The 23,397-nt window shown below is 47.8% G+C and overlaps 1 protein-coding gene across 5 annotated transcripts in view; it reads right to left on the reverse strand.

Annotated features, from left to right (window-relative positions):
• GPR20 (G protein-coupled receptor 20) overlaps nucleotides 1–22,441 on the reverse strand; it is a 38,485-nt gene extending 16,044 nt beyond the window's left edge. Inside the window, exons 1-3 of one of the 5 annotated variants that reach the window (XM_053243758.1) lie at nucleotides 22,287–22,441; nucleotides 4,030–4,175; nucleotides 3,627–3,690 (exon numbers count right to left, since the gene is read on the reverse strand). The gene's annotated coding sequence lies outside the window, so the exon portion shown is untranslated. Of the gene's footprint in view, nucleotides 1–3,254; nucleotides 3,300–3,626; nucleotides 3,691–3,975; nucleotides 4,176–22,286 lie in introns of those variants that run through there. The other 4 variants (XM_053243759.1, XM_053243760.1, XM_053243761.1 and 1 more) reach the window with 4 other exon arrangements.
• Nucleotides 22,442–23,397: the final 956 nt, after the last annotated feature.

Raw genomic sequence — 23,397 nt, forward strand, 5'->3', positions numbered from 1 at the left:
CGATTAGGGGTGTGCATGGGACTGGCTGGCCCAGTTTGGTACGAGTCCAAACCAGACCCAGACTGGACCGGGCCAGTTCGGTCTGGCACCCCCTCGACTCCCCCCTCCGTTTGGTTCAGTCCGGGCGGGTGGAGTTCGTGATTTATTTATTTTTTAAAAAAATTAAATATTTTTTAAAACTTACTCCTTCCGGAGGACTTGCTCTAGGTGGTGGGAGGTGGTGGTCCATGGGGATTCCCCCTCCTGCTGCTGGCCTCCTTGCCTCCCTCCAAAATGGCCTCCAAGCCAGAGGGGGAAGGCCCAAATGGGCTGAAGAGCTGGCCGAACAGGCCAGTTTGAGAGGCAAGGAGGCTGGCGGGGGAGGGGGAACCCCCTACGGGCCCCCTGCCACAGAGAGCAAGTCCCTCAGAGGGGGTAAATTCTAAAAGAAAATTAAATTAAAAAATTCGTGAACCCCCCCCAAATGGCTGCGGTATGTGTGTTTCAGTCTGTGCTCAGACTGAACATGAGGTGGTTCGGTTTGACCCCGAACAGTCAAACTGTACTGGTTCAACGTTGAACCTGTTTGACGTTGAACCTGTTTGTTCTTCACTATCCATGAGGACGCTTTGACTCTGGCCTAGCCATTTGTGCCAACCTCTTAGTTTTAGGTGATACTACCAACTTTAATACACAGCCAAAAGCACTAATGGCATTTTCTAGATCTAGACAAGCTACACAGGTTACTGATTTTTTGTGTGTCATTTTTTCTTGGGAAGAAAAAACCTCCGCACAAATTCTTTTAAAAGACGGTGGCTGCCAGTAATGTTCACACAGGGTTGCCAGCTCAATCTCCAACTATCCCTTGAGAATCCTGCTGCAATATTTTTCACAATATCAAACCACTGGCGTCTCCAGAATTGCTTTCAATAGTCACCTGGAGGTTGATGCTGATTCCAAGAAACTCCTGGAACGTTGACAATCCTGCATTCATATATTGGGCTAAGTTGATTGGACAATGGAATTTTGTCCAACTCTGAATGCAGAAGTGAAACCGTTTTACAACCTAGTGCTAGTAGTCAAACTTCAGGTGGCATTAACACCCCCGATTGCTAAATAGCCTTAATCAGGAAGCAGACTGGAAGCTGTCCTGTTATTCAGAAAAGCAGCTGAGAATAGCACCTCAAATGTGGCTATTTGCTGCAAATGCCAGCTTAGGTACATAGGAAGCTGCCTATACTGAGTCAGACCATTGGTCCAACTCCAAGTAGGGCTGGGCAGGACTCCTGCCTGAAACCTTGGAGGGCTGCTGCCAGTCCCTGTAGATAATGCTGAGCTAGATGGACCAAGGATCTGTTTCAGTACAAGGCAGCTTCCTACCTTTCACATCATGCTTTACAGCACTGAGGCAACAAGGAAGAAAGAAGAAGATGGCTGGGGCAGAAGAGCACACCAAGGGCCATCAGTGAAGGCCAGAAGGGAAGGGCTGTTCTCCTCATGAGGAGATTTGGCAGGGTGACATAAGCTGGCCTTCGGTGCACTCTCCTGCCCAAATTTGCCATCCTCCTCAGGAGGAAACTCAGCAAGGTGATGTGACGTAGGCCGGTGGTAGGAGCTGGCCTTGGCCGCCATGATGCCACTCTCCCTAGGAAGGGAAGAGGAGGGGGAGGCTGGCCGAGGGGGGAGAGTGAGAGAGTGAGTTGTGGGAGGGGAGGGCAAGAGAGTGAGTTGTGTGGGGGAGAGCGGGGGAGGTTTCACCACCTCCGCTGCCATCCTGGATGGGAGGGGGTGGCTTAAGGATAGGGGGAAGGCAGGGCAGGGAGCTTGATTGTCCTGGGAGGGGTGAGATACGGAGAACTAGGGTCCAGATGTTCTGTGCAGGGCCAGCTAGTTAATAAATAAAGCCACTGTAGTGTATTATCGTTAGAAGAATGTTGGATTCCATCCAAGGAGTTCGGAGCTTAAATCCCTTCTCAGCCATACAAAGTTCACCAGGTGACCTTGGGCCAGATGCATTCTCTCATCCTAATTTACCTCACAAGGTTGTCGTGAGGATAATCTGAGGGCATCCTACATCTGTGTGGACCGCCCAGTAGGCGTGTGCACAAATCAACTTTTGCGATTCAATTCGAGCTCGAATCACATCGCAAAAACTTAAATTGATTCATCAAAGGCAGCTGGCTTGGCTGGCTGCCTCAACGAATCAACTTCGAATCGATTTGAGTGATTCGAGCACCATTTTGAGGCCCGTTTTTCTGGGGAGAACTGGAAAAACAGGCCTCAAAATGGCACCATTTCCCCAGGGAGAGCTGGTCTACTAATTGGGGTTGGCAGGTAGACCCGCCCCTCTACTCCAGACTTGTCATGTCAGCCTGCTTCAGAGGACTGGTCTACCTGGGTTCTTCCTGTGGTACTCCAGTTTTATTGTGTATGGGAATTATGGAAGTTGTAGTTCAGCAACAGCCAGAGTACCACAGGTTAGGACCCGCTGGTCTAAGCCATTCAGCCCTAACAGTTTTGAATGACACAGTCTAAAAGCAGTCACATAGTACCATCTTGGAAACATTGTGTGTACTATGATATGGAAGTGTTGCATACGGAATTCCCAAAGTAATTCTCTCCTCCTACCCCAAACTAGCTCAGTTTCAATCAGGACAACAGTTTAGGGTGAGAGTGTTTACCCCTGCTAACTGAGCAAAGAGTCACCTAGTCTCTTATATTTATCAGGGGAAGAGCAACTATCCAGCCCCCAGCACAGCCTCCTTCCAGTGGTTGCTGCTAGTGTCTGCCTTATGTTTCTTATTAGATTGCAAGCCCTTTTGGAACAGGGAACTATCGTATTTGTTTATTTCTATAGAAACTGCTTTCAGAATGAAAACCACTTTTGTTAAAAAGTGGTATATAAATATCTGTAGAGTAGTAATCATGGCGGACTCTTTGCTTTTATGCCATGGCCCCCCATCCAAATTGCCCCCTCAAGCTGCTATTAGCCATGTAGGGAAAGCATGGTGTCCATAGGTTTCCTCCTCTGTAGCTAAAAACAGCCACAAGGTGAGTGTGCAATTTAAGCAGGGAAACTGAAGCTGGGGAACAGGGTTAACTCTCTTCCCCTCTATCATGGACCTGATCCGAATACCCTCAGCTACCTTTTGAAAAGGAAAAAGACAGCAGGAGTGCCAGCCATGGAAACTCCATGCCATCTCTCATTTAGCCTTCACACTCAAGATAAAATCCATGCCGAAAAGTTAGAAATCATGTCAAAACATTCTCCTTACCAAATGCTACACTCCTCTCTGCTTTTTGCAGCCAAGACAGCAAAAGTCACCACCCTGTGTGTAAAACTTGTCCCCCACAAAAAAAAATCCAAAATGCTCAGGATTATTTCTAGCACTACATCCTGTGCTTGCACAGAATCATTCTCCGCCCGCCCACCCCGCCCGCCCCATGCTCCTGGTAATCCCTGATTGTCTCTTCAGCTGCGAGTTCTCTGAGTGTTTTTCGGGAGGGGGGCATTCCCATTCCCAGAAAGTTGCTGCCAGGCAGCTGAGGTGGTCCATTGGTCTCACTCACTCTTAGTCCTATCTTCCATGCTGTTTCCGCATTATCCATGAGAGTGAAAACATCACAGGGACACTCTTTTAACATACCTGGTACTGTGTGCCCCACAGTTTCCTCAGCATCTGAACATCAGTCTTGGACAACCTGCTGCCTCTTGCCAAGATAGAAAGTATCATTTCAACACAGGCTGCAAACGAGACCCCAACCATCTCTCTCCCTTTTAAACCCATTCCCATCACTCTTCTGCTTATGCCCTACAGCAATTTTCCCTTTTGGGGGCAAAGAATACATTAAAAATTAAGGAGTTCCTGAGACGGGGAAATTGAAGCAACAAGGAGAGTGCTTGCAGCTTCCATGCCGCGGTGGACAGTTTATAACTCCCCCCAGTCCTTATGGAACGATGCCTAGGAGAACAGAAGGGCTGAGAGATGGACTTACCTATTAGCGGACTCTGAAACAGATGGATGTGGAAACAGATCAAAATAATCTCACCTATGGAATCGAGGCTTTTCACCCAAGATGCCTGGGAATTGTGAGGCTGAGAAAGCATTGCAAACGGAATATTAAAAGTCCTTTCTTTTTGTCTCTCTCTCTCTGTCTCTCTTCTAAATATAGCATTGGAACCAAAAGGGGTGGCACTGGGAACCAAAAGAGAGAGGGAAAAAAGTCAAGCTCCTCGTCTTCTGTCAATGTTCCACATGTCTTTGGAAGCTCTTGGCTTGGTGCCCCGAGTCTGTTGGAAATTTATGAAGTGACAGGGAGGTTGCTGAGTATTTAAGCCATCAGCAGAATGGTCTTATCTACTTATTCATATGTCTATCTATAAATTTGCCCCCCTCCTGCTTTCAACAAATGTTCTCAGGGTGGCTTAGGGAAAACAAAATAATACATGAAGAACTAATGAATGTTAATTGAGAATAAGCACCCACAAAAAAGAGGAGACAACATTTAAAAATCTAAATTCCAGCAGATGACAGCATGGCAAATGGCTTAATCCCTTGAGTGGGCCAATGGTGCAGATCTCCTTTGGGAAAGAAATCTAAAATGTGTGTGCAGTTGAGCGGGGTGTGGTGGGGGGAGACACATCCTAACAAGCCAGGGGGTATCAAATGAGGCACAGCTGCCTCTGTCCCAGTAGCCCAGTTGTGTCTGTTTCTCCCTTTCCAGCCTGCCTCCATGTTAATGACTGCCATGATGCCTGCAGGTTGGCCATTCATCAGGTAGAGATATGTGAGCTTCGTCCATACAGCTCTACCTGATGGATGGCCAGCCTGTAGGCAGCGTGGCTCTTATCAACACAGGGATGGAGTGGGATAGGAGAAACATGTGTCATTGGCCTGCCAAGAATCAGGGGCAGCAGTGACTCATTTGATGCCCCTCCCCTGTTCGTTAGGACAAGCTGCTGCTGATATTCCCATAATAACCAACCTCATATCAGATAGTGCTGACATTTGAAGAAGTACCTCCCCATCAGAAGGAGAAGAGAGCTGGTCTTGTGGCAGCAAGCATGACTTGTCCCCTTAGCTAAGCAGGGTCCACCCTGGTTGCAAAAGAAAGGGAGACTAGAAGTGTGAGCACTGTAAGAAATTCCCCTTAGGGGATGGAGCCACTCTAGGAAGAGCAGAAGGTTCCAAGTTCCGTCCCTGGCTTCTCCAACATGCTCTCTGTGGGCAGCACTGGGCAGCAAACATCCTGCCACATTCTAGACGTGTTGAAGTTTCTGAACTGTCTTCAAGGGTAGCCCCACATAAGTGCATTGCAGTAGTCAAACTGAGAAATCACAGGGAGTCTTGCCCTCTGAGGGGCAGAATGCAGGAGGGGTGACAAGCTCTGGCTGCTCAGGGTTTGTTGGATCTAGAGGCATGGCTGGTTCTAGCCCAAATAGTGCCTCAGCCAAGAGCATTCTGAGGCACATACCCTCCCATCTCACTTGCCCTGCCGTCACTCCATCTCATATAGCTCTATAGGAACTATCTCTGGGAAGCACTACATGCCTCAGCATTCCATGTGCAGCTTCCTGCTCATCATCCATGATGTCATTTAAGCTACTCCCAGCTCCTTGTGCCTTTAGCAGCCCACCCCAGCTCTGCACAAAGCCTGCGGTCTGTGGAAGTCGTGTGTGCTTCCAGGTGTGGGCAGTGCAATTTATTTGGTCTCAGTCCTAGAAAATGGACTACTGTATGGAACATCGTTTGGATAACTCTATGTGCGTACAGATCTGTACGTGCATATACCAGACGGTACGCTGAGGTCCACACTCCTCCCCATCCAAGCTGGGAGGATGGTCTGAGATGGGCCCCTTCTGGATCCGGGTGATGGGCCTCAGAGTTGCCCCAAAGGGTTACTTCACCCTTACAGGTCTTGCCTTGGGCTCACCGCCTGCCCATTCACCAGAGGACATAGGCTCCCTGTACCTGCTGGTTTCATTACTGGCCTGGCCCATTTTATCCAGGGTAAAGCCCCACTTCCTCCTGCCCAGATTCCTCCCCTTCAACATAGAACATAGGAAGCTGCCATATACTGAGTCGGACCATTGGTCCAGCTAGATCAGTATGGTGTACACAGACTGGCAGCGGCTTCTCCAAGGCTGTAGGCAGCAATCTCTCTTAGCCCTGTCTTGGAGATGCTGCCAGGCAGGGAACTTGGAACCTTCTGCTCTTCCCAGAGCGGCTCCATCCCCTGAGGGGAATATCTTGCTGTGCTCACACATCAAGTCTCCCATTCATAGGCAACCAGGGTGGACCCTGCTTAGCTAAGGGGACAAGTCATGCTTGCTGCCACCAGACCAGCTCTCTTCCTTCCACCCATGCCTTTATTGTCTGATGATAAAGACAGGTGCTCTCCTTCCATTCTTGCTCCCTTGTGACCCCTTCTCTTCGTTCCCTTGTCTCATGCACCCTCTGCCCTATCCCCCTTGACCCTGGGGTCAGCTCTGGTGGGGCTATGCCTCTCTTTGACATCGCTGGCACCTGTCCATCGTCAGGAGGCACCCGCGATGTGGAGTTCAGCCCACTCCATGGCTCGCCAGCGAATGTTGGGCCCGCCGTGACTTGACGAGGAGCCTCCCACACCGCTCGCTCCACTATGTGGCGTCATGTGCCTGCCTCCTCTCCAGCCCCTGAGGGGTTTTGGGGGTGGGGGTGGGGGTGGAGGTCGGTCCTCACAGTTGAACATAATGTCTGGACAGGGCTTGTCTTGCTTAAAAGAAGCCCCCTCCCATTACAATCTCTGTGCAACTGTCACATGTCACCACAAGAGGGAGCTAATGCTCTGCTATCTGCAGCAATTGGGCACCACCTGAGCTGCTCACCTGTGCCTTCAGCCATTGTGGCTGGAGGTGATGGGAATTGTAGTCCCACAACATCTGAGGGGCCCAAGGCTGGGAATCCCTTCTGTAGTAGCACACTAAGCCCCGCCTTCTCTGTTGCTGCAGTGGTGTGGGAGCTGCTTCTCCAGAGCATGAGCAGCTGTACATGGACGATGCACCTCTCACGGATGGAGCTGACCGCATGGCCCTTAACTTACTGAGTTCGTTGCCACAACTGATGGCTACTACTACACAGTCTAGCTCAGTGGTGTAGGGAGGGCATGCGTGGCCCGTATTCCCAGAGGCAGTCCTTCTGCAGCAGCGGGAGTGTTCTCCCTAACCTGGTGGCGGCCTCCCGCTGGTGGCAACGATGAGTGGAGGCAGTGGCAGTCTTCCACTCCCAGCGATGGGGTGGGCATGCTCCTAGCGCCTGCACTCCTGCCAGCTCGAACCCCAAGGCATCTGGGCATGAGGAGCACATGCATACCCTTGTTCCCAGAGCCCTTGGAGTCAGAACCCTAAGCAGCTGGGAAGCAGCTGTAGGGGCGTAATGTGCTACTGGGAATGAGCAGCATGGTGCACCGTAGGAAGGATTGCGGTGGTGGGCGGCAGCGGGAGTGGCTGGTGAGGTAGCCAGTGGGGGAAGAGGAGGCAGGGGTGGCAAGGAAGGCGGCCCCTGAGGCCGGGCAAGTTGGCTCCAGAGGCGGGTGGTCTGTAATCTTTGCATGCATGCACCCAACAGTAGCTCTGCCCTAGTCTAGCTTCAGTAAAGGATCAGATGAATTAGAGGAGTTAGAATTCAGGACTAGAGGAAGGCATGGAGAGGGAGTCTGTCTGGGCTCTGGAAAGCCCACCTTTGGCCAATGGGTGGAACTGCAGGGAAACCAGTTACACCATTGGTGAAGCACTCACTCCTCTCCATTAGGTTTTGTGGTTTGCTTTCCTTAGTTTGTTCTGTGTCCTCCTCCAGGCTCTGCAGGGGTTAAAAGGTAGCAACCTCTAACAGTCACGTCTGAGGTAAAAGTTGCCTGCTGCAGAATTTTGGAGGGAAAGTCACAATGTGATGTGATTGGCTCTCTCCAGGAACGCAGAGACAGAAGGTTTTGGCTGCCTGAGGGAAGAAGCTCCCTGACTGGTTAAATGTATTCCCTTTGGAACTGGATAAAAGGGAGGGTTGAGCAGCCGAGAGGAGGAGGGCTGTGGGAGAAGAGTTCTATGAGAGAGACTGTATTTGCATGGAACATGGAACCGCGGGTCCAGTGGACCTGTGGTCTCGCTTCCAAGCCCCATCCTGCTCTCCTGTCCAAATTCGGATGTCATGGAGAGCAATCTCTCTGAAGTCAGCAAGACTGCAGAGAGGAGGGGGAACGGGTTGTGTGGGCTTCCTCCTTGACTGAAGGACAGCCCGCAGAGCCAATCATGGCTGGTGTTGAGGGAGGAGCTTCCTCCCTCAACTCCGGTTGAAGGGGATGCAGCCTGGCGTTCTGAATTTGGATGCAACCCAAGCTGCATCTAATCTTGGGTTGTGGCAATGAACTCACTACAACCTGAGGGTTTAGACTGGAGTTGAAGAAATAGAACCTCGGGTCGGTCCCCATGTGGAATCAGAGTTGCACGCATTCACATGTAATGTTAGGAAAACCTCTGCCCCCTGAAACTCCAGTTCTGCTTTACGTGAAAATGTGGTCAGAGTGTGCTGCTGAGAGTTGTGTGAGCCAGAAGGCCAGAATATCAGCAGGGTCAGGTCAGGCTGAAATTGCTATGGGAGATAGCAGTGAGGGAGCTGTTCCTACGGGAACCTGCTAGGCCTTAGGAGAACAAGCCAGCAAGCTCGTTTGTTTTATATTTTGTATTCTTGCCAGCTGAACTTGACATCATTTGTTCCTGTACTATTTTTTTTCCTAATTTCTTTTTACAACCTTTTATTCTAGTAAACCTGTTCTTGTCTTTATACTATTTTACTGGTGTCTCTGTCTGTTATTTTAGTCTCACAACAAAACAACAATGTGAAGGATCTGAAATGAGTCTGTTGGAAACTTTCGAGGAGACAGAATGGACAGATGACAGGAAACAACTGATAGATTCCCTCTGAGAAATACTCATCGTCCAACAGAAAAACAATAGCAAGACACCACTGCTTATATTTATTGATTAATTGAACTTACTGGACACTTGAAAAAGACACATTGAAACAGCGTATAATACTGGATAGCTGTTGTGGTCTCATAGTTTTCGATATTATTGGTCTGTTGTTTGTACATATGCATTGTTATAAATGTTTGTTCATTATCTCTTATTTATATATATCCAGATCACTATATATAAATTATTGATCTCCTTTCAATATAATTTATATTCACATATTAGTGGGGTGGTTTTTGTTGTTATATTATCTGGATCTGTTTTGTTTTTATGTTAGTCCCACCACATGCCTATCTGCCCATTTTATTCACCACACTACTGAGTTCTGATATTGTTTTGGAAAGACAGAGGATTCAGTGACTGGGAGCAGAACCAGCTAAAGATTATATTTGGGTGGCAGTGGATGATTAGCCCTCACACCCTCCAAAAAGCTTCTTTGCTCCAATTGGCCAGAGTGGGTCAGGTGATTTGCCCTGACTCCTATAAGAACTTCTGCTGTGCTCTTGCTACACTACAGAGAAGCCTTCATCTTCCTCTGCCCTCAATTGCACAGGAGCTGGGGTGACCATACAGATAAGATTTATCACTGGCTACTAAGCATGGTAGTAAAATATGGACCTTCCATATTCAAAGGCAGTATATTCCAGCTCTGCAGACAAAGCATTCCATGGCTCTGTGAACTTTGCAGGGGCTTCTGGTTGGCGCTGCTGGAGACCATGTTCCAGAATAGCCGAGGCTTTCGTCTGGGGCAGCGAAATGTTCATTCCATTCTTAGACACTGGGACCAAGTGAGGACAGACAGTAAAGTGCCTTGGGGGTGTTTTCACAGAATTCGTTCTAGTAGCAGCCCTTTGAGAAATTGATTTCCATGCATCAGAATCAGTTGAGTAAACAGACTCTGTCCTTAGCTGCTCAGGAGAACACAGATGACTCTCGTTGACTCTACTTAAGATGAACGAGAGCCAGCGGTTTCCAGGAGGAGCTGACCAGTTTGCGCTGCTTATTGCTAACAGTCAGTAAGAGTACCACAAACAATAAGATACACAATGCTGGCACAGAAAGTGGCTGCGGAAAGTTCTATACTACCGTAATAAATCACCTTTGCAGAACTTTCCACTTCACAAAATACTTTCCCATTCTCACCTCCCCACTCTCATCTCCTAGAGAGACCTACAGTCAAAGGACTGATGGCTATTTTGAATAGGGTTGTCCTTTCAAACATTGGTTCACCTAGCCTAGTACTGTCAACAGAGATGTAGGTTTTCTGGAAAATTTTGGAATTTTTAATTCCAATTAATAATTAACCCTCCCCCAAAACAAAAACAAAAAACAAAAACCCCTGGTTGCATATGAATGGGACACTCCATTTGTGAGAACTGTAAGATATTCCCCTTAGGGGATGGAGCCGCTCTGGGAAGAGCAGAAGGTTCCAAGTTCCCTCCCTGGCAGCATCTCCAAGATAGGGCTGAGAGATATTCCTACCTGCAATCTTGGAGAAGCTGCTGCCAGTCTGTGAAGACAATACTGAACTAGCTGGACCAATGGTCTGACTCAGTATATGGCAGCTTCCTATGTGACTTGGCTATGCAGGGTCCCACTTCACATGCACGGCGGCCTCCAAAACGGCTGCCACACTGGGGAATAGGCCCAGAAAGGGCTGAAGACCAACCAAAACCTGCGTGGCCTGGGTCATGACCTGGCCATGCAGGGTCCCAATGTGCATGCATGGCAGCCTCCAAAATGGCCACCGCGCTGGGGAATAGGCCTGTAAAGGGCTGAAGACTGCCTGAACCAGGTGATTTTTGCATTAAGGAAGGCAGACAGGGGGGAGAAGGAACCTCCACAGACCCCACCACCACCTCAGAGATGCCCCCCAGAGGGGATAAGTTATAATATATTTTTTTTTAAGTCTGATGAATGCTCCCGAACTGAACCAAATGGTGGGGGGGGGGGTTGATGGGGGGAAACCCAAACTGGCCCAGTCCAGCACGGGTACAGAACACGAACTGAACTGGGCCAGGCTGTTTTGTGCACACCCCTACCACTCAGCTCTGGCCCCATCTCCATCATTCCCCATTCCGCTATCTCCATTCAGTGAAGACAATCCATTCAGTGGCTGACAATCATGAAATGATGTTATCAAACGATGGACTCGGAGAGTGTTCTCAGCTCTAAACATGATCCAGAGTCTTAACTAATCCTTCAAAGAAGGTATGCAGAAAGCAAATTGTTTTCTTCTTAGTGTGAACCCCCTGATGGGATCATGACCAGGAAGAAGATCTTCCAGGTTTATGCAGCTGGGGTCAAATCTGTCTTACTTTGATGCCATCTCCTATCTGGAGCATGTGTTGCATGTGATCCAAAAGATCTTGATGAGATTTATTTTCTTAAACCACCAGCTGGGATGATAAACCTGTTTTACTTGGACCAACTGGAACAAACAAGTGCATAGACCGGACAGACTATCCTGGAAGTCTCACCCACACATCACAAGAGAGCCAGAACGAGACTCAGTTCCAGGTCAGTGGAGACCAGCCTTACAAATGCAACTCCAGTAAGTCTGGCTCTTTCACTTTGGAACATAAATAACAGAAGCAGCTTAGATGTTATATTTGTCCAAAAATGGCTTCCTGCTCTCACTCCTGAACTACTATTCCAGGAATGTGCAATGGACAGGTCGTGGGCCATAGCTGGCTTCGGAAGTTTTACGATTCACAAATGATGGGTCGAAACCAAGTTGCAGGCCTTAAGAGGGGATCTCTCCAGGCAATCAAGACAAGAGGCCCATTCACACGTTATGTTTAACATCCGTATGAGTGTGCACTGCGCACGGGTACAGATCTATATACAGGCACAGTCATTCACATGTTATGTTGAACGCAGGTACAGAAATACACTCCCTATCTGTATTCCTCAGCCTGATGACTGTTATTTGGCTTGTTTGTTTGAGAAGGCTCTGTCCCCTGCGCTCGACATAAAGGCCTCAGGAGGTGTCAGCAGTTGGAGCAGAGCCCTCCCAGCCGATCTCGTCAGGTGGGTAGATTCAGCTGGGAGCAGATGCTCCCTAAGGTATTCATGCTCTGGCCACTTCTAGGTTAGACTACTGCAGTGTTCAGAATGTATGAAGGGCCCTGCTGCATGAGACCAAAGATCCACCTTCACCAGCATCGTATTTCCCACAGTGGTCAGCTGGGAAGCCCAGTGCCCACAAGCAGCAGACAAAGGCAATACCCCGCTTCCACGTTGCTCCCCAGCAACTGATTTTCAAGGTGTACTGCCTCTAAACCTGGAGGCTCCAAATAGCTATCATGAATAACAGCCATTAACAGACCTCTCCTCTTTTGAATTTGCCTGGCTCTCTTTTGAAGCTAGTCCCACATCTTGTGGCAGTGAATCCCATAGGTTAATTGTGTATTCTGTGTGATAAAGTCCCTCTTTTTCATCTGTCTGGAATCTCCTGCTAATCAGTCTCACAGTATGACACCAAGTTCTGCCATTAAAGGAACAGGAGGAAACCTTCTCTCCATCCTTTTCCTCCACAGCACAAATCCTTTGTATTGTCATGTCCCTATCTAGAAGAGTTGTCTTCTTGCTAATCTTGTGTTTTAAACCAAGCACTGTAGCCGTTTGCGGGAGGGGAGATTTCTGTTGGGAGATGGGTGCGGAAGCAAAGGATTAAACACGAATGGCCCTGATCCACATGGGGGCTGCCCCTACAGCCCACTTTTGAAGAAAAAAGGAGCACCAGCAGCTTATGCACCACCTCTAGCTTGGCTGGTGCATTCCACCAGGCTTGCTTCCTTTCCTACTCAGCATCCCATGACTGAGCTTTTCCTCTACTTTTGATTTTGTTTCCAGCACCAGCTAGTCATGCTGCTCCCTTCTTTCACCACACAGGGCAGAACATGTCCTCTGCTCCTCCGCTGCCCTGCAGCCGCACTCTTCCCCGTTCCTTACCGTTTGCAACTGGCAACAGCTGCAAAGTTTCAAGTGGGCCGTGAGACGCTGCCAAGGAGTGGCAGGTTTCCCATGCGATCATGCATCCTAGCTGATGGATGCCAGGCCTGAGAGAAGACGACTCCTCATCTGTGAGCCTGCCTGTAGTTCCCAAAGTTAGATGAGAACAGCCAAGGAGCACTAGAGGGTCAGAAGCAAACCACCGTTGGACCATGGCTGCTGGCAATAAGAGCTTTCCAAAAACGTGATGGACAGGGCTTAAAATAAATCTCATCTGCTTACCAAAATGAACTTGCAGCGGTATTGAGCAAGCATTGGGTTGGAAATGTCCTAAAGCTACAGGCAGAGGTATAGTGGACATGTTGTCACTGTTTTAATAGACAGCGGCTGACATATGGCACAGTGTTCTGTCCGCCTTGTAAGAGGACATGAGCGCAGCTATGCAAGGGCGCTCTTGTGCAGTTGGGGACATGGCACAACTGCAGTTGTGTGATCAATTGGGAACAATGGCCATTGATTGCACAACTGCGTTTGTGCCATTTCCTGCATTTGCACAAGAGCACTCTTGCAGAACTGTGCACACGATCGGTTACAAGGCAGGCGGAATGTTGCTCAGTATGTCTGCTAGAGTTTTTTCTTCAACCAAATCAAGCAGAAATCAATGTTATTTCGTTTACTTAAAAAACCCATTCCCTTCTTTTCACCTTACTGGTTCAAGGCAGCTTAGGACAATATGGAAACAGCAATAAAACATACAGACACAGAACATGCCAGACCAAAAGCAATATATTTAAAACAGTATCTAACTGGATAGGTGTGGGGATGTTGGCTGAAATTGCAAGGTTTTTATGTGCCGCTGAAACACTGAGCCTAGTGCATCTCCCAAAAAGGGGAATACCAAACAGCACGAGCTACCACCAAGAGGCCCCTCTCCCATCAAATGGTAAAGTTCTCCCTATCACTCCCCTTCTGGCCTCCATTGATGAGTTTTAGATGCATGGGTAAGACACGTTCATTTCACCAGGAATATGAATTGGGTTGATTTCCCTCTACCCTGCTGAATATTACCCTACAGTTTCTGATCAGCTTCTGTTTTAATCTGTTTGTGTGTTTAGTTGTGTACCAATCCAACATATACTGGTATTTTTGTAAAGATTAACTGGTCTATGACCGTAATAAACTTTATCTACCTACTGGTATTTTTACTGGCTGACATCCAGGCTCAGGAATATGTTGTGCTAGACCAAGGCTGTTGCGCTAGGCTGTTTGCTTGCATTCCAGACTAGTGCTGCGCTCACATAGGAACATAAGAAACTGCCGTATACTGAGTCAGATCATTGGTCCATCTAACTCAGTATTGTCTTCACAGACTGGCAGCGGCTTCTCCAAGGTTGCAGGCAGGAATCTCTCTCAGCCCTATCTTGGAGAAGCCAGGGAGGGAACTTGGAACTTTCTGCTCTTCTCAGAGCGGCTCCATCTCCTGAGGCGAATATCTTACAGTGCTCACACATCATCAAGTCTCCCATTCATATGCAGCCAGGGTGGACCCTGCTTAGCTAAGGGGACAAGTCATGCTTGCTACCACAAGACCAGCTCTTCTCTTGCTCATAGGAACATAGGAAGCTGCCTTATACTGACTCATACCATTAGTCATTCTAGTTCAGTATTGTCTTCACAGGCTGGCAGTGACTTCTCCAAGGTTGCAGGCAGGACTCTCTCTCAGCCCTATCTTGGAGAAGCCAGGAAGGGAACTTGGAACCTTCTGCTCTTCCCAGAGCGGCTCCATCCCCTGAAGGGAATATCTTACAGTGCTCACATGTAGTCTCCCATTCAAATGCAAACCAGGGCAGACCCTGCTTAGCAAAGGGTAGAAGCCATGCTTGCTACCACAAGACCAGCTCTCCTCAAACATCTTCAGGCATGTGCAATAAGATCGAGCATGCAGAGCATGTTTGCGCTGAAGCGAGCAGCTTCGGGATTTTGCACGGTGACACAGTTTTCATGGGGGTGAGGAGACAACTTACGGTCACATCCAGTTCGGCCCTGATATGGGGCCTGCTGTGACAATTGTGAGCATAATCTAAAAACAAAGAAAAGGATGCTGTCTTCATTTGTAGCACTGTTGTGTTCATATGCAAATTCATGCAGATAGAATCTATTGGTTAATTGACTAAGATGGTCAATCAGTGAAGCATTCTGTAGTCAGATGACAGACAGCCCTAGCTAGGACTAGCAGGGGAAATACACTAGATTTCTCTCCAAGTGCAGGGGCGTCAGGGGGTGGCCCGTGGGGCACAGGAGGACCCCAATGAACGGCCCAGAGCCCCGAATCTCAACAGCCACCTCCCTCCCCATGACCTCTTCCTGCAAGGAAGTGCATCAGTGGAGGCACCTGCCCAGAGTAGGGGAGACAGCTCCTGGCCTCGCCTAGTCCTCTGCTGCTTCCACCTTTATAAAGTAAAGTGGTGACATCAGGTCAGTGTTGACTCCAGGCGACCACAGAGCCCTGTGGTTGTCATTGGAAGAATACTGGAGGGGTTGACCATTGCCTCCTCCCGCACAGTATGAGATGATGCCTTTCAGCATCTCCCTATATCGCTGCTGCCTGATATAGGTGTCTTCCCATAGTCTGGGGAACATATCAGCGGGGATTCGGACCAGCAACCTCTTGCTCCCTTGGCAAGTTACTTCCCCGCTGCGCCATTAGGTGACATTCCACCTTTATAGGTGCTGGATTATAACACCAAAGACTTTGAAAAGCATAAGTAATTATTCTTGGGGGGCCGGCATGATTGAGTTTAATTGTGATTGAGTTTAATTATCAAACTGTGTGCCCAGACCCCAGATCTTATAAGTACTTAGAAATGCCCAAGTGTATTAAAATGGGGTGGGGGGAGGTATCATAGGCTCATAGGAAGCTGCCATATCCTGAGTCAGACCCTTGGCCCATCTAGCTCAGTATTGCCTACACAGACTGGCAGTGGCTTCTCCAAGGTTGCAGGCAGGAATCTCTCTCCACCCTATATTGGAGATGCCAGGGAAGGAACATGGAGCCTAGATGCTCTTCCCAGAGCGGCTTCATCCCCTGAGGGGAATATCTGGCAGTGCTCACACATCAAGTCTCCCATTCATATGCAACCAGGGCAGACCCTGCTTAGCTAGGGGGACAAATCATGCTTGCTACCACAAGACCAGCTCTCCTCCCCATGAAGGTACTTTTATGTAATGCCACTCTGTACAAGCTATTTTTTGGCCACACTTGCTTAATGGGTAGGAGGAAGCATATCCGTTTCCCGAAACCCTTGCCATTCACAGATTCACACACGTTTCCTTCCTTGCGAGACATGGGAGTGGAGGAGGCATTTGCCGAGGCCATGGAAACATGCCTGGCCAAGTGTTCTGCTTCTCTCTGTTTCACTGAATGACATGATTGGATGCTTCCTGCTCTGTGATCGGCTTTGAGGTGGGGAGCCTCAGGGAGGAGTGTGGGAACATTTTCAGTGGGGCATGGACCGAAACATTGGCCAGACATCCAAGTGCAGATGGGTAACGGAGGAGCGGGTAAGATTCCATCCTCATTTCCTAGATAACTGGTCCTCAGCTTCATCACAGCAAGCCCCAACACACACACACACACACACACACACACACACAGAGTTTAAAAATGGGTCTATGATTCCTAAGGGGCATTCTGGAGGGATAAAGTCCATTTCCCCCAGAATGCCCCTTTGGAATGACGTTATGTGATGTCGCATTCTTCACAACAAGCACTATTCCGGGGGAAGAAGTCAGGCTAGAGATGGGGCAGGGCTGCTTCTTCAGACCCTGCCCAATTTGTGCTGAAAATGCTCACCAGAAAAAACACACAGCTCAGCTCGATTAGCATTCTGGTTTCACAGTGAACATCTCTCAGCCATGAGTTTTTGAAACTCGGGTTTCTCCCGGCAAAAGGCTGGTTCAGCTGATACTTTCCCCTGCTGAACTGGCCGAGATTGCACCCACCCTGACAGCCTGATGCCTTCCCAACACGTTTCTTTATCACAGAGGTGCGTGTGTGTGTGCATGCGCGTGTGGGGTAGGGTGGGGCGGGCCGGAGGGTGGGGGGTTTGCAACCCAAACGCTCTGTTTAAGGTATTCACATCTCAAAGACCATAGTCAGAACATTCGCTCCATTCCTGACACTTGCCATGGAATGGGTTCCCACATTTAGTGATGAGTCACCAAGCGATTCTGTCTTCAAGCACATGCATTTCTAAAACAGCAGCACTTAGTCACAGAGAAGAAAGCACATTGGAAAGTCAGCTGGGTGAAAGTTGGAAAGGAAAACTGGCGGGAGGGGTGGAATGTGAGACCCAGAACAGCAGAAGAGACAAGGAAGAGGTTTACGCTGGATGTAGACAATAAGAGATTCATTGCAATTGAATCTGCAATGTGCAATTGGCCTGCACATTTGGGTACTGATTACCTTCTTCAGGGGCACAAAATCTGTGTATTCACAATGGCATAGATGCCTGCCACTGCTTGCAGTAGCCGCTGTAGATCTTATGCCATGCATTTTCCCTACTGCATGCAAGCTGGGAAGATCCTTGTGCCTCTCCTGTTCTTATTATTTGATTTATTTATAAAACTTATTAGTCTAGGGTTTCTCAGACTTGGGTCTCCAGATATTGTGGGGCTACAATTCCCATCATCTTCAGCCAGGAGGGCATTGTAGTGGTGGATGATGGGAGTTGTAGTCCAAGAACATCTGGGGGCCCAGGTTTGAGAACCCCTCTGTATTAGTCAATTTTCTATTGAAAGAAAGAGCTGATTAAAAACACCAGCTAAGTACCGAACCAAACAGAACAGACAACATGGAAAACTACTAGAAGAGATCCAACTTTGAAACAAATCTGCAACATCGAAGTTCCTGAAAAGCTCTCTAAAACAGAGACCTTTTGAGCCTGATGGTGAAGAAAAAAAGGCAGTGTAGCATAATATGTCTCTTAGAGGCAGAGGTGTACTTAGGTAATTTTGGAGCCTAGACCTAAAGGCCTTTGGAGCCCGCCCCTGCAGCTGCCCTCCCTGAAAGTTAAGCATCACTCCATACACACACACTGTGACACATGCAGTATTTTTTTTAACACGTGGGTTCTTGAAGGCACAAACAGCAACTGAACTCACAAGAATGTAAGAATATAAATAAACCAGGTATATTTATGCAAATATGCATTAGCAGAAACATTTCAACACATAACTTAACATATCTCCATCCCACATATTTCATGCCCCACTACCACCCCTGTCTCTAAAGCACCCGCAACAGGTCACAGTCACACTTGGCTGCCTGGTGCAGTGTAGGCCAGTGGCAACCACACCACCCAGGACAGGCTAAAGAAGATATGGGGGGCCCCAGGGGGTGTGGAGGCCCTGGACCTCGGCCCCAAAGTCCAGGGGTAAGAGCGCCACTGCTTAGGGGAAGAAGTTCCATAGGCAGGTGTCACAACTGAGTATCTCATCATGCCTGTTATGAGAGTCCCATCTCCTCTATTTTGTTCTCCAGTGCCCTAGCAAACAGAAGGCAGATAGCAATCTACTGGTAGATTTCTGGGTGATTTGCATTACATCAGCGAGGGTTTCTGATCCCCAGTAGCTTAACAGTAGCACGTCAAATTGCAAGTTAAAAATTATCTGCCATTGTTGGCTTGTGGTAATGTTGTCCCTCTCCGCCTCTGTGTTCCTTACTGGTAAAAATAGGTGAATGTATGAATTGGGTCCATTCTCCTTGGTCTTGTGCAGCTCCATTGGCCAGTTTTAGAATTTTGTGTGAGTCTCCCTGATCTGTAGTAACTCATATGCAGATTTTTACTTGCATAAGAAGGTTATCCCAGCAGCAGGTTATCCAATGGGATCCAGTAGGGAACTGGATCCACCCTTTGAGACACAATTTATGTCTGGTTCTATCCTGCCACTGTTTTTACATTTGGTTCTGGAAGGTAGACCTAGGGGATCTAGTGAAAAATAAAGTTGATCCTGCATGCCTTTGGTTTCCACACCCCTTCTCCTAGATATCTCCTGCCACATCCATCATCGAGGATAAGGTCTGAGATGAGTCTAATTCACACTGCTGCTCTCTATTATGAGTAGTGGGATTTTTTTCGCTCTACCCGGATGAATCCTGCGTGAGACTAGGTTGCCCCTTTGAACTGCTTGCAGGAGGCGTCCCTCATGCATACCAGCATAACCGACTGCACCATGAACCTCAAGGCAATCCAGGCAGAAGACAAGGAAGTGGCAGGTGTTCGTGTGAACGAATCCATAGTCACAGATTTCTGATTAGAGCACTGTCAAGACTGCAGATGGATATGTCATTCCACATGAATATTTCCCGCACGGGTAGACAAGTCTGGGTAGCCTGTATTTAGACAGGCTAATATTCTCAGGAATCTGTCAGACTACCCATTTCCCTGGTGGGGGTGGGGGTGGGGGAAAGAAAACTGTTCTGCAATTTAATTGATTGCTTTCTAAACTATTTATTTTAAGAGTTTCAAACATCGCAAATGACACCTAAGCTAAAGGCATGCTGAAGCTGTTTAAACACATACCTCCGTTCACAAATAGCTTTTACTAAGAAGGAGCTTACATGTCTGAAAAGTTAAGTAAATTGAAGGAAAAGGCTCCGTCACACATGGCACCTGCTTAGACATGTCGTCTTGGTGCTGATCAACTGTTTGGCAAGAATGGAAGCAAGGGGCTCTGTGTGGTGCTCTGAACTCCATATTCCTGGCCCCAAGAGCTGACCGGTGCCAGTGGTGGATTAATGGAGGAGCAGAGTAGGCATTTGCCTAGGGCGGCAAAATTTGAGGAGCAGCAAATTTTGCCCCTCCTCAAATTTTGCTGCCCATCTCTGTGGGCAGCGTCAGCAAGGGTGGAGTGGGCGAGGAGAAAGCACCCCACTTTAAATTTAAAGAGGCAAACCTTTTTTGTTTAAGGTAAAAGGGCAACACAAACTTTTTTACCTATGGGTGGCAAAAAGCTTGGTCCACCTCTGACTGGTACAATTCTAGCTGCTGATATGTTTCTGGGCAAAATACAAAGTGCTGGTTATTACCTTTAAAGCCCTGAATGGCTTGGGTCCGAGATATCTTAGAAAGCGCCTTCTTTTACATGATCCCCACCGCACGTTAAGATCACCTGAGGAGGTCCGTCTCCAGTTACCACCGGTTCGTTTGGTGGTGACTCAGAGGCAGGCCTTCTCTGTAGCTGCTCTCCGGGCTGTGGAATGCACTCCCAGCAGAAATTCCTAGTCTTAATTCCTTACTGACCTTCAAGAGACCCCTTAAAACCCATCTGTTTGGCCTGGCCTTTCAGGGTTTTTAATTAGCTTTAATTGTTTTAATGTTAACCTGGTTTTCAGGGTTTTAATTGTTCTGATAGTTTAATTGTTTTTAAAGATGTTTTTTTATTGGTGTTCATATTTATATTTCTGTTTTTAATTGTTATGGGTTTTAATGGTTTCTGGTTTTAATTGTAAACCGCCCTGAGCCATTTCGGAAGGGCAGTATAAACACTGAATGAATGAATGAATGAGTAAATAAATAAATAACTTGCTTACTGAAGATGTCTCAAAATCCATGTGCAAAACCCTGGTAGCCAGATTGCAGGGCAGGACTGTGTGAGCAGCCCTGTCCATATATGTTCCTTAACCAGCTATGCTTTCTCCTCACACTGATAGCTCCTAGCAAGGCAGGGTTGAAACTAAAGCAAAAAAGGAAACTAGGTATTTTTGCAACTCCTTTAAAATCTCAGGGTGAATCTAGACTACACAGTCATATTGGTGTTACATCAGTTTTACTGTCTTGGCTTCCCCCAAAGCATCCTGGGAATTATAGTTTGGCAAGGGTGCTAAGAATTGCATCAGAAATGGGCAGCCCACACTCCTCCTGTGTGAACTACATTTCGCAGGAATCCCTGGAGAGAGGTTGACTATTGTGCCAGTTTAAACCTGGAGTGTATTGTAGATATGGAAGTCATTCACACAAGTGAAAACTGAGTTCTACCTGGGTTTGAAAGCTGTGTGGAGTGCTCCCAATTTTGGGTTGTGCGGAAGCAAGGGAAGAGGAAAACCTGGGCAGAAGTGATTATGTGGAAGCCAGGCAGGAGGAAAAGCTACCCAGCTTTTCTTCCTAGCTTGCTTCCATACAATCACTTCTCCCTTCTCCTATCTAGTTGTTTCCTCCGAGGAGCTCAGAGTGGTGTACATGCTTATTTTTATCCTCACAACAACTCTGTGAGGTAGGTTGGGCTGATAGATACATGACTGGCTAAGAGTCACTCTGTGAGTTTCATGGCTGAATGGGGATTTGAACTTGGGTCTTCCTGGCCCTAGTCCAACACACTACGCTATGCTGGCTCCATCAGAGTAGCATAGCTAAGAGCAGCAATACTAAGATATCCATCAGAGTTTGGATAAAGTGACAACCCTTCAGCTGAGCGGAGGGGACAGAGAGAAAGCAGAACAGCAGTTCGGTTCTGGTACCAAAACCAGGCTCTAAGTCCAGTGTTTGATACCAGAACCGAACTCGTCGTTCTTCCACACACAAAAAAGCTACTCCAGGTTGTCCCGTCTCAACAGGCTTATTTAGGGGTGGAAAGGTGCCTTTTTGTTGCTGCTGCACTTAAAAATTGAGGGTCAGAAGCCTCTACATATCATAAAAAGGTCTACAAACGACCTCAATCTGCCATCTGCCCACTCCGGCTCTAGTCCTAACCCAGAGTGTCAGATTTACCACTTGTCCTGTGAGCTAGCTTCTTCTGATCCAGTCAGTAACTGAACTCGGTTTCATAACCTTCTCATTGCTCATAATCCACGCAGCAATGATAAGACTAACCTTGCCTTCCGTTCACAAACATCATCTTCTTTTAAAAGCTATGTTCTTAGGGTATCAGAACAAGAATATCATTTGATTTAGTGACCGTTCCTAACCTGACGCGTCTGACAAATTAGGGCAGAGACGACAGCAAATCGTTCCTGGTTGCACACTCTCATGTTCCAGTCCATAGAACAGATCGATCTCTGAGAATGCTCTTCTCTTCCCTGCCTCTTGCAAGCCTTTTCAGCCCCAGCACACCCACTTAGTGGATGCACACCAAACAGTTTAGTCCAACACTATCCCAATTCACAGAACATGCTTTGTATCTGCACTATAACTAATGAAAGCTCTCTCTCTCTCTCTCTCTCTCTCTCTCTCTCTCTCTCTCTCTCTCTCTCTCTCTCACACACACACACACACACACACACACACACACACACACACCATCTGTCCCTGCTTGGTCTGTCCAGAGAGAAAATGACAGTCCTTACCTGTTTATTCAGCTGGGGTGCACAAGCTAAGTTGCCTTGCCTGCTGCTTCCCGATCCCCAAATTGAGCAGCAGGCTTACTTCTCCAAAGTGCTACTCAGTCCTCTGGCAGCCAGATTTCTTTGGTTTACTTTGACATTGACGTCAGCGTCCTTTTTCCAGCATCCAAAATCTTTCGAACAAGGCAGGAAGGGAGGTATAAATATGCCTGCTTGAGAGCTGTCTTTATGACTGGGCGATGTTGGACCGTGTGGGGGTGTCTACAGTAAATGGCATGTGTAATATCCAATGCATGCATGTCATTTCTTACAAATCTTTCACTCTGCTGCTGGGCAGTCAAGAATGGCTTGTTATAAGGGGCTTGTTATGCGGGGATTCTTGGGCCGTCTCCCATCTAGGCACGGAGCGGGCTGAGGCTTGCTTAGTTTTAAGAAGGTAAAAGCATCATGTGCTCTCAGACCATTGTACAATAATAGTATTCATCAGAACATAAGAAGGTAAGGATCATAGAGCTGGAAAAGGTGCAGAAAAGGGCATCCAGAAATAATCGCATGGCTACTCAATGGGTAAAAAGACTGAAGGCTTCAGCATTTGGGGCTTTTTAGTTCAGGAAAAAACCTCAAGATGTTCAAGAGGAGAGCTGGTCTTGTGGTAGCAAGCTTGACTTGTCCCCTTAGCTAAGCAGGGTCCACCCTGGTTGCCTATGAATGGGAGACTAGATGTGTGAGCACTGTAAGATATTCCCCTTAGGGGATGAAGCCACTCTGGGAAGAACAGAAAGTTCCAAGCTTCCTCCCTGGCAGCATCTCCAAGGTAGGGCTGAGAGAGATTCCTGCCTGCAACCTTGGAAAAGCCGCTGCCAGTCTGTGCAGACAATACTAAGCTAGATGGACCGATGGTCTGACTCAGTATATGGCAGCTTCCTATGTTCCTATGATAAAGGTTTAGTAAAATTGTGGAGAAAGTGGACAGAAAAACCGTTTTCTCCCTCTCTCCTGATCCTAGAGCCTGGGGTCATCAATGAACAGTGTTTGTGAATAGATTCAGGATAGACAAAATATGATGCTTCTTCTCACAGTGCATCCTAGGTGTGTGGAACGGGGTGCCACTAGA

This window comes from Hemicordylus capensis, chromosome 4, assembly GCF_027244095.1.
Source record: "Hemicordylus capensis ecotype Gifberg chromosome 4, rHemCap1.1.pri, whole genome shotgun sequence".
NCBI classification, from domain to species: Eukaryota; Metazoa; Chordata; class Lepidosauria; order Squamata; family Cordylidae; genus Hemicordylus; species Hemicordylus capensis.